Raw genomic sequence first — 17,170 nt, forward strand, 5'->3', positions numbered from 1 at the left:
TAACGGAAAAAAGATAAAAAAATTCTGATCCAAGAATTGACCAGGTAATCTCATTTCTCCACCAGAATTAATTAAATCCAACCATCGATTGCAAATGGGAGTGATAATTGGTTGCAATTAAAAAAAATAATGGGGATGGTAGCGTATAAGATGCTACCCTGCCATCTACCAGATGAGAGCCAAATAACTTTTTTTTTTCTTATAATCAATTTTTTAATACGCATATACGTACATACTAGAGGATCTCCTTAATCCAGTCATCAGCGCCTAGACCGAATAAGCGCTGGTGAAGGGGTGGAATGAACCTCCTTGCCTAGAAATGGTCAGAAAAGTACATATATATTTTGAAATAGACTGGTCATTCTGAGGTTTATGCCACTTCATATATTATTGGTGTGTCGTCGTGCCGTCCATTTTAATCTCACCCGGATGATGCACGGTACCGTTCTAACTCACGTGCTCAGAGACTATAAGGATTTTGGGATATTACAGGTACATTTCATGGTTGAGACCACACGGAATTATCAGTCTTCAGCAGAAACAAAAGAACAAACAAAGCCATACCGTATAGTGACGAGTGTTTACAAGGTGCATTTTGTTCTATGCTTTGTTGTTTGTTCTATGTTTAACCAAATCGTCAAGTATTCCTGATAATGTAAGAACCCTTAAAGGACCAAAAAGCAATCCTAAGAATCGCTTGGCTATATAAATGTATTTTGAGTGAATATATTAGATCCTGGAATATGACTTACTTGTAGGTATAGCAATCACAGAAAGGGTTTCTCGAATAGCTAAGCTGATTTGAGGATTAACTCAAGCGGGACTTGTATCATTGTTTGAATAATCATCCCTAAAAGTGGTTTAATTTTTGGGTATCGGCTTTCCCGGAAATTTGTCAAACCTCTTTAGGCATATATGTCTAGGTTCTGTTCTTCAACGGAAGCTAAGTATTTCTATGTTATATAGTAAACTTTTCTAATTCTAATTGTTGCAAATTCAGCAAATGATCGAGCGAGGCTCGAAATGCCGCAAAACAACGATAAACAGAAATTTCGCTCAATTTGGTTAAAGCCAGACAAAATTTATTATTCAACTACATTCGACTCCTGTTAGTCAGAAGAGGCTATGATTTTGAGGATGTCGTTATCGAGAGTTTCTCCACTTGCTCCGCTACTATGACAATGTTTCAGCACATAATAAGGTTCGCGATGAAATACAAATTCGACATCTTCGTTCTTAGAAAGAACCTGCAAAGATGCTAGAAAAGTGAAAGTCCTTGTAGAATTCTCTGAGGAGGAGCTCAGCGCATTTTTTCTTTTTCACGACTCCGCTGTAATTTCCATGAACTCACCACATTCGTCATTCTGCCGACAGCCAACCAGCTATTACGGTCTTGTACTCAGCGATGACATCTTTCAGGCTCACGGGGCTGTGCAAAAACGAGCTCAACAGATCACACTCTTCTGGGTTCCCGGTAGAAGGAACGTAGAGGGAAATGGGCGGGCCCACCCCTGCTGTTCTATCTGATTCGGAAGTGGAGCTAACTTAATGTTAGTATTTTGTGACCACTGTATACTAGTGCTCGCTCAAGAGAGGATTACTGCTAAGCTTGGGCTTTATTAAACAACTCATGCAAATCTATGCGTCAATGAAGAAGGTTAACTCAGGATGAACAGCTCTGGGCATAACCATTCTACCAAAAATTTCCTCAACACCAACTCCAACTAATCTCCATTTCCAACTGAATTGACAAACTACAATCAAATCTTAACCATGATATACAAAACCTAACCACATACGACACTTAAATCCTGACAAGTGTACGTTAATTAGATTGATTGATCGGATTATGCTCAAGCACGCAAATGTGAGAGACCTCAGCCTGATGAAAAAGTGTAACACATTGAAAGAAAATCTTAATGAGGGCTTTCTGACTAGACCCGAATTCTTTCCAAGATTTGTGTTGGGAATTATAATCCTCAAGGGTGGTCTACGTAAATATATGTAATCTTTTAAGCATCTATGTAGTTGTTGAGTCGAGCAGACAAATTTAATAAGTTTGATGTTATTCCTCGTCGTTGGTTGTTGCTTTCTACCGGACCTTTTATTTGCTCAAACACTCGAACTTGAAATTAATTCAAGCAATGTCTTCATCGTTTGAATACATTCGTTATTGAGGCGGTTCGAATTTTTTAAGTGCATGAATTGTGCTTTTTCAATCATGTAAGTCTCATTATGGGTTGCCAGGGGGATACAAAGACTCTATTTTCTAAAATGCAAAAAAGTAATGTATCTAGATCCGTTCGATTGTCAGAATATTATCTATCGAATTAAAGTTTCCAATTCCAAGGCATACGTTCGCATTATGTTGTTTGTACTAATTATATTTGTGCAAGAATTCATACTTTGAATCCCGAAAATATTTCTTTATAGTATATTAAATCATACTTACTGTAGTTTACAGAATTACTAGAATATCGTACCTTGAGCTGAAATAAAAAACAAGCACATTTAGTTCCAAAATTGTTAGAAGGATCTGTTAACTAATTCATATTATACCGACATTTTAGTAAAATAATTTTGTTTGGAGAAATACTATTGAACTTAACTGAAATCAACTTGAGGATAATGCAATAATCTGGGAGTAATCATGTTTTATTAATGCACTTAAATTTAAAATTAGCGATATTTTTTATGCTATTGAATCAACCACAACCATCTAAACATAATCTAGAATTACTGAGTAGTAAAGAGTAAAAGTCTAAACAGAGTTAGCTTTCTGGTACATATTTTTGGGTTTCACCAGTTCGAGGATGACTTTTCTGAGGGTAGATGGAAAAATATGATGAAATCCAGTAGACCATTTAGCTCTTTCACATAACTCTATCGAAAAAAAATCCAACTACTTTCGGAAAAAACCCGTACTTTCGAATGTCCGATGTGAAACGGACGCTTACGAGTAGGAAATCTTGTTTGAAAATGTATGGAATAATGAGGAGGCTGTATTTGTATACATTGACTTGATGCCGTAAATGGGCGGGAAGGGCAAATCCTTAAAAACCAAAAAAGACAGACCCTTCTATCTTCGCTATAATTTACTTTATTTAAGCAAATACAAAATTCCGCTACACAGTTGTTCCCTTATTCAGTGTTTAATTTCAGAAGGGTGAAAACAGAAAAACAAGTCGGAATACCGGAAGCTCGCGCTTCGGGTATAAAGGTTTTGTGTTCATCTTATGTAAGAGACGCACATTTCTCTGTCCGTATATAGCTACAAATCCAACATAATCCTTCATATTTTTCCAAACTACGAGACATACGTACATATTAGAGCCATAGATATCACGCTCACCCTAAACAAACAAACTGCCTATTACCTACTGTACACATATATGCACGTATCTAAATTTATCGTACCCATATTTCCGATTTACGTCTTATATCTAACTGAATTAGGCACTACCCGCAAAGTTCATTAGCACGCATATATTATATACCTACATATACACATGTCTGGTTGACAAATAACTAAAAAACTAAAACAAAATGATTGTCTGCGACCCAATTCATAAAAATTCATTTCGTTGTGGTATTGACGAATTGATATGTGATGATGACGTCATGCGGGTTGTAGAGTGCACGAAATTCACAAAAAATTGTAAAGTTTCACCCCCAATAACTTTGTTAATAATAGTTGGATTCAAACTTGACCAAACTGTGCATTATATTCTTCATTACACTCATGCCAAATTTTGTATTTCTGGGATGAACATAAGGGGGGGTGCCGGGTAAATTTCTAAAATGTGGAAATATACTATTATTAACTTTATTTGTGCAGATATCGAAACCGGATATATTTTGAGGCCTAGATTTCGTAGAGATGCACCACTGTGATTTTTTCCAGATTTTTCGGATGGATAGGTTCTGAGAGCGAGACCTGTTACACTTTTTGTGGGTCATATTTTCAACCCTTACTCCCCTATGTTTCATCTAATATCAAATATTGAACCAGATTCGAAAAGTACTAATTAAGACCTTTCATTTGATACCCTACTTGGCTACATTCCGTGAAAAAAAAATTTGCACCCTCCATTCACATGTACGGAGAGCCCCCCCTTAAACTTAATGCAAGATGGCGCCACTTACTGCATGTAAAGGGATCACCAGATTACATACTCTCACCAATTTTCGTGACAATCGGTCTAGCCGTTTCCGAATAAATCGGGTGTGACAGACAGACAGACAGACAGACAGACAGACAGACAGACAGACAGACAGACGGACAGACGGACAGACGGACAGACAGACACCGTCACCATTCTAATAAGGTTTTGTTTCACAAAAAACCTTAAAAAGGCCTTAAGAAGCGAACAACTGATTTCCGAAAGATGGTGTTTGTTTAAATATAGCGAATTACAGGCTCAAGAGGAAGATTCGTCTTTTCAATTGAAAAGCCAAATTTGACTTGAAACCCATTAAGGGGGAAGTTCTAGAAACTCCGATTTTTTTTTCATCTAAACATGTTGATAATCTTTAATAAATAAACCTTGAAAATTTTAAATTCAAATTCGGAATAATTTTGAAATTATAATTTCCCAAGTGTCCATGCAGCAGACAGAATGCCGACTTCTCATAATTTTTCTTTAAAGGATTTAAGTCTCAATTTTTACAGAAAATTGGCCCATGTTTGTTTAAAACTTGACATTTTTAATGAATTTAGAACGTTTTCAACATTTTGTAGGTTCAGCTAGAGATTATACATGTTTATAATAGATTGTGAAAATTTTGGTTTATTCAAATCAAAATTAAGGATGCTAGGTTGCACACTGTCTGGACAGAGTAAAACAAAAATTAAATTTATCACCGAAATTAATTAAATTAATTGAAGGCAGCATTATTTAAAATATTGAAAACATTACAAAAATCTTGAAATTTGGCTTGAGGAACCATCCCACGAAGGCATTTCGACTGTTGCGGTCAAAAATTGGCCTGAAGTGACGAATTGTAATTTGGAAAATTGAGCTAGGTCAGTATAACCCCAAAAGGCACAAACGTTCAATCAAACTTTTCGGTGGCCGAAACATAGTATGGGACTCCTTTACGTTATTTGGACCTGATGTATTTATTCTATTAGATAGTGGATATAATGGGTCAGATCCATATTGACACTCAGAAAGTTGTCATAATTAATTCATTCGCACAGTCTAATAATTTGAATGTTGTTGAAAACATATGGGACCAAATCTACACGAGACTTAAACATCAAATCAAGAGTGAAATTCTTTGCCATTCTTCTCGAGCGTCTCGTTAAAACCATATCATCAGGTATCAGGTTGTGGCGCAGCATAATTAACAACATTCGAAATTTATATTTAAGTCTCACGTAGAACGATGAAACTTAAACAGACAGCCCGACGAATGGACAGAAAGTAAACAGGGGTTGCCTTAAATTCAATTTAGAGCGGTATAACTTGCTGCATACGCGGACTTTCATAGCTCCCATCTTCCATCAAATTTCGAACCAATCGGCAATACAGTTTCTAAGAAAAGCATGAAGATCCGCTGACAATCATAAGAAAAATCCAGTGGCGTTAATACTGCAAGCGACGCAGATAAAGACGCCTCCACAACGCTGGGTACAATGATCACAAAGCTCATGGAATTTAAAAGTTTTCGACGCAATGTACGCGGTGAAATTGAAAACCTAGTGCGAGGAATACGAACAATGCGTTTGGAGGTGCGAAGCGAGGTGAGTTGATACAAATTTTACCTAAGCGAAAGGTTCCACCGCCTCTACTTGGACTAAAGTTAAGAGGAAAAGAAAGCTGCAAATAGATTGTGACCAGATACGTTAATCATTACATCAACAAGCAAACTCTCGTATGCAGAAATCCTGCGAAAGGTAAGGGCAGACAAATCCTTACCGGACCTGGACTAACGTGTAAATGACATTAGGCGTGCGCAAGAGGGTGACTAACATATTCCTCGAGCTGAAGCCCGGAGAAAATAGGTCAGTCTCCACAAGAAAAGCGAAACGTTCCTAGATCAAGCAGCGCAGGTGAAAACGAGTCAACCCTCAATGGTGATTGTATATAAGGAAAGAGATCACTACAAATGCCTTAAAACCACAGCTTGGCTTACATTAACTGGATGAATCTAATATGATAAGATTAAGAAATGCATACCGTGATACTCAGGCTGGCAAAATAATCCATCCAATCGAAGCAGCGAAAAATCATGTTTGCAAATTCGCATTGGTTGGTTCAGTTGTCCCCTAATGGGTGAGTTAGATAGGCAGCATATACAAATACAGCTGATATGCTGCGCCAAGCCCTACACTAGATGACTTCATACTGGTCGAAAGACTTGTTACCGATGCAAGTCGCCATGGCTGAAGTTTGGCGAAGCTGTGAAGCAAAGTTAAGAAGTGGCATATTACTCGAGGCTTTGTCATTCTTGAATGTCGTCCTGGCAAATACGGGTAGGGTCAATTACATTATATATTATTATATTTATTTTTAAATATACGGGTCTAGTGCCTGATTTTGCAGGCATTTGTGGGCGTTCCAGCGCTGTGATACAAATTTTCTTCTTTTGCCAAACAATACGTTGTTTCACCTGCTATTTGGGTTTAAGCAGTGGATTTAGTTCGAGCAACAAGGGCACATATGAGGATAAGCTACAACAACGCACTCATGAGCAGCCTACAGTATACTTCGATTTCTCAAATTCAAGCGCTAAGTATTCACTTGTTTATTTTAACCTCCATAGCGAAATGTATCTTTCTGGTCCATAACCATACTTACACCACCAGTGTTTACGTTGGATGAGATGAAAATACCATATTCATGCTTTTATTAATACTGGCCTCCTCTCAACTTCAATCCATTAGATCAATTAGTTTTATGAGAGGTTTAAATTATTATATGAAGGCCACTTTACCGTTGACGCCTCCGGACAAGGTAGCAACAAGAATGTTACCGATAACAAGAATAAATAATACCACTGATAAAAGGCAACCTTGCGGACTTCGTTTCAAACATCAAACTTTCTTAAGATTTTACCTCGATTCGAAGCGCTATCCTTGCTTAAGATGACCTAGCTCTTGTTGCTTATTCATGTATATAATACATGGACCCCTCCAAGCTCAATGTGCTATAGGTTTTTCTTCTGAAGTCTTCAGTGATAACTCACTTGAATATTGACGGTGTAGGTTACATTAATAAAATTAAATACTCGAATCTTCTTCTTATTAATTTATTAAAAAGTATTTATTCATTGCAAATATGAATATTTCGGGGACTACTTGTTGCTTGTTGCTAGGGTTTCTATAAGTGAAGGAATCTGGGGACATCCTATTTATGTTTTTCACTTCACGACCCGGATGGGTTATTCGATTTGGTCAATTGGCTCATCCCAGAAGAGCATCAAGCTGGCTCATCCTGCCACTGAAGTAATGTCCAAATCATGTTTCCTCGGCTTTTGCTTCAATGAAAGGAAATTTGGTTAGATTCCAGCGCTAATTTAGTGAATGTATGCCAGTTTAGTCGGTGTATCCTTTTAGTCTATCAACATTCTAAATATTTTTGGTGAATTTTACCATGCTTCCCGAACATTTTTGAAAGGTGTGCGTCTGATGGGATAATGTGGTTGAAAGAGGCGTCTGTGGGCTGACCAGCGTGGTCCAGAGTAGTATTAGTTGCGGCTCATCATTAGAACCGTTATTGTTTTTTTTCAGTACAATTGCCTCCACTATTCGTTACTTTGTCTGAAGTATGACTATGACTGGAAATTTTCGTAGCTTCTCTGGCATTTCGAAAGGTCAGTCCAGCAAAATAGTAGAGTGCAACAAATTTATCTAACCCGCCTTTTCTATCTGAAAGTTGCTTTCGACGGCCTGTATCTCAACTTCACTGCTCATTTTTAAAGTTTTGTGTAAAACGAAACCTATACCTATTGACATGCACATCGTGAGCTACATCGTTTTATAAGGAATTTAAGGGGAGCATACATGGCAAAGTGGGTATAAATGTTTTTTCATCGAGTGTAACCATGTGGGGTATCAAATGAAAGGTTTCGATTAGGCGAGACTAGAAAGTGGTAATTAGCTACCCATCCGAAATATCTGAAAAATTCCACTATACACTATACTCCGAAATACCTTCCATGTCGATATTTGTTCAAATAAAGTTAATAATAGTTGTTTGCTATAGTTTTTGGTAATGACTGCGAAACCCTTTTTTAGTCCATCCTAGAATCATGCAGCGATATAGGTTATAATATAAAGCATGATCATATAAAGTTTAGTTGAAATTGCACCATTACTAACAAAGTTATAGTAGGCCAAAGTTGTCACTTCAGTGCAAAGTTTTTGAATGTCAATAGCACGCGAAAGTAAATATTCTAATGGGACAATTGTCCATTCAAATATTTTTATATAAGAAATACACAAAACCTTTTTTACCTGAAGCGTGCAGTTTTTAGTTTCGCGACTTGTTTCTTATAACATTGGGTTTCGAATTAAGAATGTGATTTGTAGAATGAGCGCTGCCAAGGTTTGCATGACATACATGAAAGTTGTTTCACTTAGCGGATGCGTTTACAATCTCAGCGTTTATCAAGGGAAAGATGTTCATAATAATCAGTCAGGTTTCGGTGAGAAATACAATAGGTGCGAGTCGCTTGGTCTGAAAAATACGTTAAAGCCAAATTTCATCTGGGCTAAATCTAAGTAATTTTTGGGCTTGTCAAGCATTATATTGTGAGCTTATTGAAGCAGTCTGAACCTTTTATACTAAATATGGAGTTAACTTTTAATTATAATATGTTAAAACTTGGGGGTGGGCATCACCTTTGGAACTCAGAAGCCATGTAAATCAAGCAATGTTTTCTAAATTTGAATGAACCTAATTCAGATCAACGGCAACACTGGCGCTGAAACCAGTGCATGATGCTGAACAGAAGTACGGCAAATTAAAATAATTACAAAATACATGAAGATTTAAGATCATCCGTAGTCACCAGTAATGACAGTAATTTCTCTCGTGGTTGTCTTAAAAGAAACGCTTGCCAAGAGCAGCAATTTATACAGTCTCCTCGCCTCGATACAATTATGATGACGGACAATTTTTCCAAAGACTTTTTTCTGGCCGTTCGATTGATCAACATGACATCGAGACTAAATTGCCTGTACGCATTAGTTAGTTAGGTGAAACGGAGTCGGGGTTTGAGCTGCGTACGTAATTTATTACGTAGGCTATAAATTAATATACATATGCTTGCATGTACGGAAAATTTATTTAACACAATTTTAAGATTGTGATATTTCTTCCTTCGTGATACGATCAGAAGAAATGACCAACATGGAACCGAAGGTAGCCGCCGCCGTTTGCTACCTTTACGCAATCAATAGCATTAACATAATGCAGATGCATGTGTATATGCCACATCAGTCAGTGCAGTGTTGAAATGCCCCAACGAAAAGTTTCTTATCAATAGTACTTATGTTAAATTCCAATTTATGTCTAGCTTCGGCTGAAAGTAAAATGTGGACATGAAACAGAGATGTAAGTGGGTCAATAAAATTAAGTGACGAATTTAAGTGAAAATTGGGGAAAATTAATGAGCAACGGGTGAGCGGTTTGGTAACTTAAGTGACCAGCGTGGAGTTATCAGTTTGCAAAGCCATTTATTCGGAATTTACTGCCAGGCACAGTGAATTTATGCCCATCTGGATACAGTCAAAGTTCATTAAACTCAATTGGAGCCTTGATTAAAGCTTTTGCCGCCATCGAAGAGCTGGCTTACTACAAATATAGAATTAAAAATGAATATTGTCAGATAAGAAAAGAAACATGTGTGGTGGCACATAAGAAATAAGTGCAATAATTTTGACGGTCCACAAAGGACTGCATGTGGGGTCAATGGCTAAATTATTTGTTACACAATTGGTGGAGGTTCAGCAACTAACTTACTCTTATCTTCACCAAAATTGCTTTTTTCATAGCAGAAAATACTAAATCCAAAACATTAATATCTCTAATCAAAGTTAATTATGATAAACTTGATTTTCCCCGTAACAAAAATTCGTTCTCCCCAACATCCTTGACGGCTGCTTCCTCAACTTTCAAAACAAAATCATATGCGTGACCATTTTAATATTTGTTTACAATTCAACTATTTTCCCACCTTGCCATACCAGTGCGCACAACTTATTTACCTTTTCAGTAAACTACTCATCAGCACCATTACCGGCTTTCAGAGCAAAGTCGCGATTGTTGCTGTCATTGTCATCATTAGGCCTCCCAAACCCGGTCGAACTGACCTCACCTACAAGTTTCCCACTAAGCCTACGTACGTATCTTGCAGATCGCCAGGTCTGAGTAGATGGACGGGTCGACGATAATAATCAGAACAAGATTAGTGGCTTTTCTTCGAGCCTCACTGCCACCATCAAATACTGGAACATCTGGTAGTCTGAAGAAGGGGTGTGTTGTAGGCTGCAATGTCTACCCATCAGATATTATGCTATTCGCGCCACAAATATTACAGTTGGAGTAAAGCGGTTTGTCTAAATCCAGTATTGCATATTACCACCGGCTGGTTGTATGATCAGTGCGACTTACATACGTATAAGGGATCCAGACTGACTGGTTAGTGGTTCATCTGATCGTCTGTTGACTCGTTTTGAATACATATAATTCACTGAATCAGCCGCATGCGTTCTCTCATCTCGGTAGTATTCTTTGTAAAACCTGACCCCGACGGACCTGTTATTAGATGAATGTGTAACAAGTTCAGGTTGAGTTTAAAATGGGAACTGCAGTCGTTTAGTGGCATCCCAAGCATTAGTACATTCCTAAGAAAGTATTGATCCCTGATGAGGATATTGGATTTTGTCTGAAATAACCGTAATGAAGTTATAGGAAAATTGGTTGAATGGTCGTAATACTTTAGAAAACAAATGGAAGTGTATATACATGATATGTTTATAATTAAAATAAATATTCCAATTGCAACTAGATGATTTGGAATTGAATGCGAAAACGATTTGCATACAATCCAGCCATTCAACCCTACCATCCCTATTGACAGATCGAAGAGGCAGCTGTAAACTAAAAATTGGTGTGGACAACAGAAGCATCCAGGTGCAATCTAAATATAAATTTCAAAGTTTGATAGAGGAATCTGATTCATTGCTTTTCAATTCCTTCAGTCCGCGTAATTGTTAATTAATAGAGATTTCAGATTTCCCAGCATTTTTGTTTCTAATATATTTACAAAGGAGCGTCGACAACCTAAAAGAACGATACTAGCGTCCCGATGGCTCATTTAAAATAGGTCAAGTAGGCTATAGATTTTACTAGTCTACTTTTTTTTACAAGGAATGATGTTGTATTCTACGACTTTCTTAGCATTCATTTGTTTATTTTAACGGCCATAGCAAAATGTATTATATCTTTCTCCAGTAACCATCCTTAGACCACCTCTGTTTACGTTGGATGAGATGAAAATGCCATATTCATGCTTTTATTAATACTGGTCCCTTTTCAAGTTCAATCCATTAGATCAATTAGTTTTATGAGAGGTTTAAATTATTATATGATGGCCACTTCACCGCCCGGCCACATATCGCCCTAATAACAGTATTAGTTTCTCCGGAACCCTTCTGAAATTGACGAAGAACAAATGAAGCGGAAATTAAAACTCAGAACACTGTTCTGAAAATGATCATCAGGGTTTTGAGCTCAGCGCAAGACTATTCAGAGAAATAACAACCCTATTGCTGTCACTTAAGCTTTCAAAGTATTCCTGGATGCATTCCAGGATGATTTTAGCTATTATCTTTCCAAGAGCTGAAAGCTTTCAACTTTTAAATTCGATTCTGATCGCAACCTGGTTTATCTGTTTACGGGACGCTGCCGGTCACTTGGAACCCAATTGACTCTATTCTAGAACAATGCCAATGGCAGCAGGCACTGGAGTAATCGATAAACTTCTAATTACTATGGTAACGGTCGCCAAGACCATGTTTTGCCGCCACATGTAAGAGCACGGTATTGTCAGAGCCCATTTTGGCATTCAGATCCCTTAGGATGATCACAATGTCAATTCGAAGGGGCCTGTCTTTTATTGCTCATAGGAATTCTCCTTCTCTTCACTATTAGAACGTTTCGTTAGTGCCAAACACGGTGCTTATTAAGATTTCCCGCTGACTACGTTCTAAAATAAAGAGCCAAAATATACGAGTATATACCTCATTTAGCTCAAAATTGTTTCCGAAATATCGGTACATGCATGAGTAAAATTTTACTAACGGTGGAAGGAGCAATTCTAATTTAATTCATTTGCCGTAGTTGTTTCTTCTCTCTCACAGCAGACAAAATTAAAAACCAGGTGGAAACAATTCTTTGACATAGAGTATATTTGATAATTCAGTTTGTTTATCAGAATATGGTCATGTGAGGTATCAAATGGAAATGGGTGAGGTATCAAATGGGAATGGGTCAATAATACTTTTCATATAAATTGGGAGGTAAGGGAGTTAGAGAAGAGGAAGAGATGCAACTTCACAGATGGAAAAAGGAAGCCTGGGAGAACCAACAAGTCTGTCAACTAGAAAAGTACAGGGAGCAACTGCACCAGGCGCAAGTTTTACCAACAAGTCAGCAGGATCAAGCCTTATACACCTCGATGCTCATCCTGCCGAGACAAAGAGTTCCCTCCCTCCCTCTGATTTCCGACAGAATGGAGCGATGGGTTAAGTATTTTGATGAGCTACTGAACAACCAGAACATCGACGAGTTGGAGGTCCCGCCAACTGAAGACGACGAAAAATACTGCCACCACCAAGTATAGGAGAAACAGTCCGTGCAATTCATCGGCTTAAAAATTATAAGTCGCCAGGAGCCGATGGAATAACAGTAGAATTGGTTAAATATGGAGGCGACCAGTTACACCAAGTGGTTCATCAACTTGTGCTCAAGGTATGGACCAGCGAATCAATTGGTAGACCTCGGCGCAAAGCCAAGATGAAGTTCGTTATTAAGGCAAGCCTAGATTGGATATCGGTTGTTGCGCCCTTGATGATGATGATGAAGAGAGTTAGAACACAACGTATAACACCATAAAATTTAACAAGTCGCGGAAAAAGTCCCTAAGATGCATCTATATAAAATCTAGGCCTCGAAATACATCCTATTCCGATATTTTCTCTAGTGACGTTAGTGGGGGTATATTATTTTACTTTCGAAATTTATCGATAAGATCAAATTAAATCGGTTTCAATTAACATTGATGGAAAAGTGTGGCACTGGGCAAAGTAACGAGATTCTTCAAAGCCATGTCGTGTGCAACATACAGTGCAATATGGTGGTTGTTCGTACATGGTTGGAAGGTGTATTACCTCAAACGGAGTCAAACTACTAAAATAGATGTGACAATTCGTAATAGCTACTATTTCCGTATTTCTGTTTATAACCTTTCCAGTGCAGTTGAAACAAGTTGAAATACCAAAAGCCATGAAAAATATGAAAAAATTTAAAAAAATAAAGAAAGGCGGAAAACCAGAAGCTTGGCGCTTTGGGTGTACACTTTTTGTGTTTATTATAAAATGCCGGTTGTCTTCATTATAAAATGGGGAACTTTCTATGCCTATTTTTCTAGTCCTACATAATTAACAATTTAAAGTATTCCTTGATATTAAACATTTTTGATAAGAACTCATTTCGTCGTGGTATTGATGTGATTGTAGGTTGTAGAGTGCACAAAAAGTGGCAAAGTTTCACCCTCTATAACTTTGTTAATACCAGTTAGATTTTTTTCAAACTTGACCAAATTGGGATGGTCATAAGGGGGTTGCCGGGCAATTTCTAAAATGCGGAAATATACTATTATTAACTTTATTTGTGTAGATATTGGAACCGGATGTATTTTGAGGCTTAGATTTCGTATAGGTGCACCACTGTGATTTTTTTCAGATTTTTCGGTTGGATAGGTTCTGAGGACGAGTCCTGTTACACTTTTTGATGGCCATATTTTGAGCCCTCGATCCCCTATGTTTCACCCGATATCAAATATGAAACCAGTTTCTAAAAGTACTAATAGAGTCCTATCGTTTGACATGGCTACATTCTGGGAAAAACAATTTTGCACCCTCCATTCACATGTATGGGGAGCCCCCCCCCTTAAACTTTACACAAAATGGCGCCACTTGATGCATGTAAAGGGAACAGCAGATCACATACTCTTACCAATTTTCGTTTCCGAATAAATCAAGTGTGACAGACAAACAGACAGACAGACGCCGACTCTATTCTAATAAGGTTTTTTTTTCACACAAAACCTTGAATGTATTAAGATAGGTAGATAGATCGAACCCATCTGAAATATTTCTGCTTTCATCATACTCTGTAAAAAATATTGCACCCTTCTCTCTGGTATATGCAAAGGAATTTGCAGGTTTAGCCGCTTCTGAGTAAATCGAGTGGAAGGGATAAACAGACAAACATTGATTTTAGCAAGGTATCATCAGTCATAAAAAACTTTATCCTATTACAAACAATTGAGGAGCCGCGGTATTGCCGTTTTTCAGTCATATTTGCCGCCAACGAAGACCATTGCCATTCGATAGTGTTTGCTTTGCGTTTTTTCGCTTAGCATGTTACTGGCTAAACTGTCATCCTTGGATTCTTGTGTCCGGCTTCATTTGAGCATTCAAGCTAGTGGACAAAAAAATACCTGAAGTTCACTCTTGTCCGCCATAAGGGCAGATGAGAAATTGTTTGAGATAGTTTACTTCATTCTAAGTATAGTAAGGGGTGTCTAGATTTCGCCAGATATCATAGAGAAAATATGCACTGGAGAAAAGCCATATGAACGAATGTAGTGAAGATGTATCACACGGGATAGGCTAAGATAGATAGGAGAGTGGGGGAAATAAAGCACAGAGTGCACATATGGAATCTTCTTCTTCTCTCTTCTTTTCGTTTTTTTAGCGACTCACTAACAGACCACCAGTTTAGACTAAGAAACACAGGCCATCAGCGTACAGCAAGGAAGGGTAAGTGAAAGGAGAGGGAACTCCGTTGATGAAAAACAAAATTAGGAGTCATGTGATGCACTCGAAAATGGGAAAGAAAACGGAATATGCACCATAAAAAAATAATCTCTAGGATCGATTTGAAAGGTAGTATAGGAATCATGTATTAGCGGAAGGCGGGTAGTTGGAACAAATTAGTTTGTACAAAAGTATATTGTTTATCAAGTTAAAAGTCATAGAAAAGTTTCAGTCAAAATATTTTGTCAAACAATTTTTGAAGTAAATCAGTAAGCAAGTAACCTAGTATGTAAATCTTTTACAAAAGCATGCTGCTCCCTGCTTATTACGTGGTCAAATTGTGAAGACAACCATTTTTCATCATCAACGGCGCAACAACCAGTATTCGGTATAGGCCTGCCTAAATAAGGAACACCACAATTTTGGGCCGAGGTCACCCAATTCGATATCCCTAAAAGTTGTCTAGCGTCCTGACCTACGTGATCGCCCCATCTCAGGCAGAGTCTGCCTCGTCTTCTTTTTCTACCATAGATATTGTCCTTATAGACTTTCCGGCCGGATCATCCTCATTCATACGGATTAGGACGTATCTTTTAAGGGTTTGACATAGGAGCAGACGAATCAAATAGGACGGTTATTACAGGTGAGGGTAGTATAGTCTTTTTGAGCATGGGAATAATAAGGGCTTTTTTCAGAAGGCTAGAGAAGTTACTGTCTTTCTTTTTTTCCATTTGTGAAATTATTCTGATATAAAGTTTACTACAAACAATAGTAAAAAATTAGGAAACATTCAACTTGCTCAGGGAAAGATAAAAAAAAAAAAATAACCCAAAAGAAATTAGTGCGAAATTTATCAAAAAGTCAGTACTACCAAAACTATTTCGAATCTGCAATTAGTAAGAAAGATGGCGCCAGCAGTAAAGGGATAGCAGGAAATATGGTAACGTAACCACCCGGCTTTATTTTGCTTGTGCCTATGCGAGGTACATGGACGAGATTTGTTTAAAACCTGTGACGAGAGCGCTTGAAAGGTAATAATACACATTTGTTATATCCGTGCCCTTAGATTACAATTTAACGTCATCAATCATCATCAATTTTCCACCGAAAAGCATTGTTTATTGATACATTTTCCATGTGGTTAAAATATAATAGCTGAAGTGCTACCCATTTCATTGATCCAATTTTGTTCTTTCCTTTGAATGTAGATTCAGGCCCGATACTTGGGATCATCTCCTTTCGAAGAGTGGAATCTCGATTGGTTTTCTGAAATAGAGTATTTCAGCAAATGTATATAATTACACCTTCAATACAGGGTGCAAAATGTTGGTATAGGAAATCAACTCACGTGAGATACACTCATACAAATGGGTCCTCCCAGGATGTTTTACGGTACGTTAGAGGAAGCTTTTATCTTCCTGAGACCATGTATATTCTGCCACGGATGATAGCTAGCCACTTATTTGTGGAAATAGATTTGACCCTGCCATAATCTACATATTTTGTTTTGGATCTGTTGCGGTCTTTTATGCACCTGCTTTTCCGGAAATAAAAGTTGTCTAACAATACATTGAAAAAGTCGGTGTCGGTAACGTAAATTAGGGAAACGTCGACACCCTATTCTGACTAAATATCTCTGAGTGGCGTTAATTTCATCACTTTATCTTTGATGAACAACCGCTTTCGGTGTTTTATCATTATTTGCTTTGACTACGGTCTGCATTTTCTTTGATCCTCGTCCTTTCGGATATTTGATCAAGAAGTACGATTCGAATTTTTCTCTGAATTGATGATTTGTGTGTAAAACAAAATCTGATTGAAATCATTTTACTGTCTGTCTGTCTGTCTGTCTGCGTCAAGTTGTTACACGCCATTTTCTCGAAAGTGATCGTTTCTTTAGTGGACCCATTCTCAGAAACAAACAAACCGGAAAATCAGAAAAAGATCAAGAGGCCTCCACTATCTGTTGCTCCGAAATATCCTCCATGTCGATATCTGTTCAAATGAAGTTAATAATAGTATATAACTATATTTTTCGGTAATAGGCTGAGAGAGCATAATTCTACCCCGAAGTTCGGGGGAAATTGCACTATTACTAACAGAATTATAATA

The 17,170-nt window shown here is 37.6% G+C and overlaps 1 protein-coding gene across 3 annotated transcripts in view; it reads right to left on the minus strand.

Annotated features, from left to right (window-relative positions):
- LOC119661675 (protein grainyhead) overlaps window positions 1-17,170 on the minus strand; it is a 421,106-nt gene that overhangs the window by 358,993 nt on the left and 44,943 nt on the right. For all 3 annotated transcript variants that reach the window (XM_038071113.1, XM_038071114.1, XM_038071112.1), the window contains exon 2: window positions 2,484-2,489. The gene's annotated coding sequence lies outside the window, so the exon portion shown is untranslated. The remainder of the gene's footprint in view (window positions 1-2,483; window positions 2,490-17,170) is intronic.

Source organism: Hermetia illucens, chromosome 1, assembly GCF_905115235.1.
Source record: "Hermetia illucens chromosome 1, iHerIll2.2.curated.20191125, whole genome shotgun sequence".
NCBI classification, from domain to species: Eukaryota; Metazoa; Arthropoda; class Insecta; order Diptera; family Stratiomyidae; genus Hermetia; species Hermetia illucens.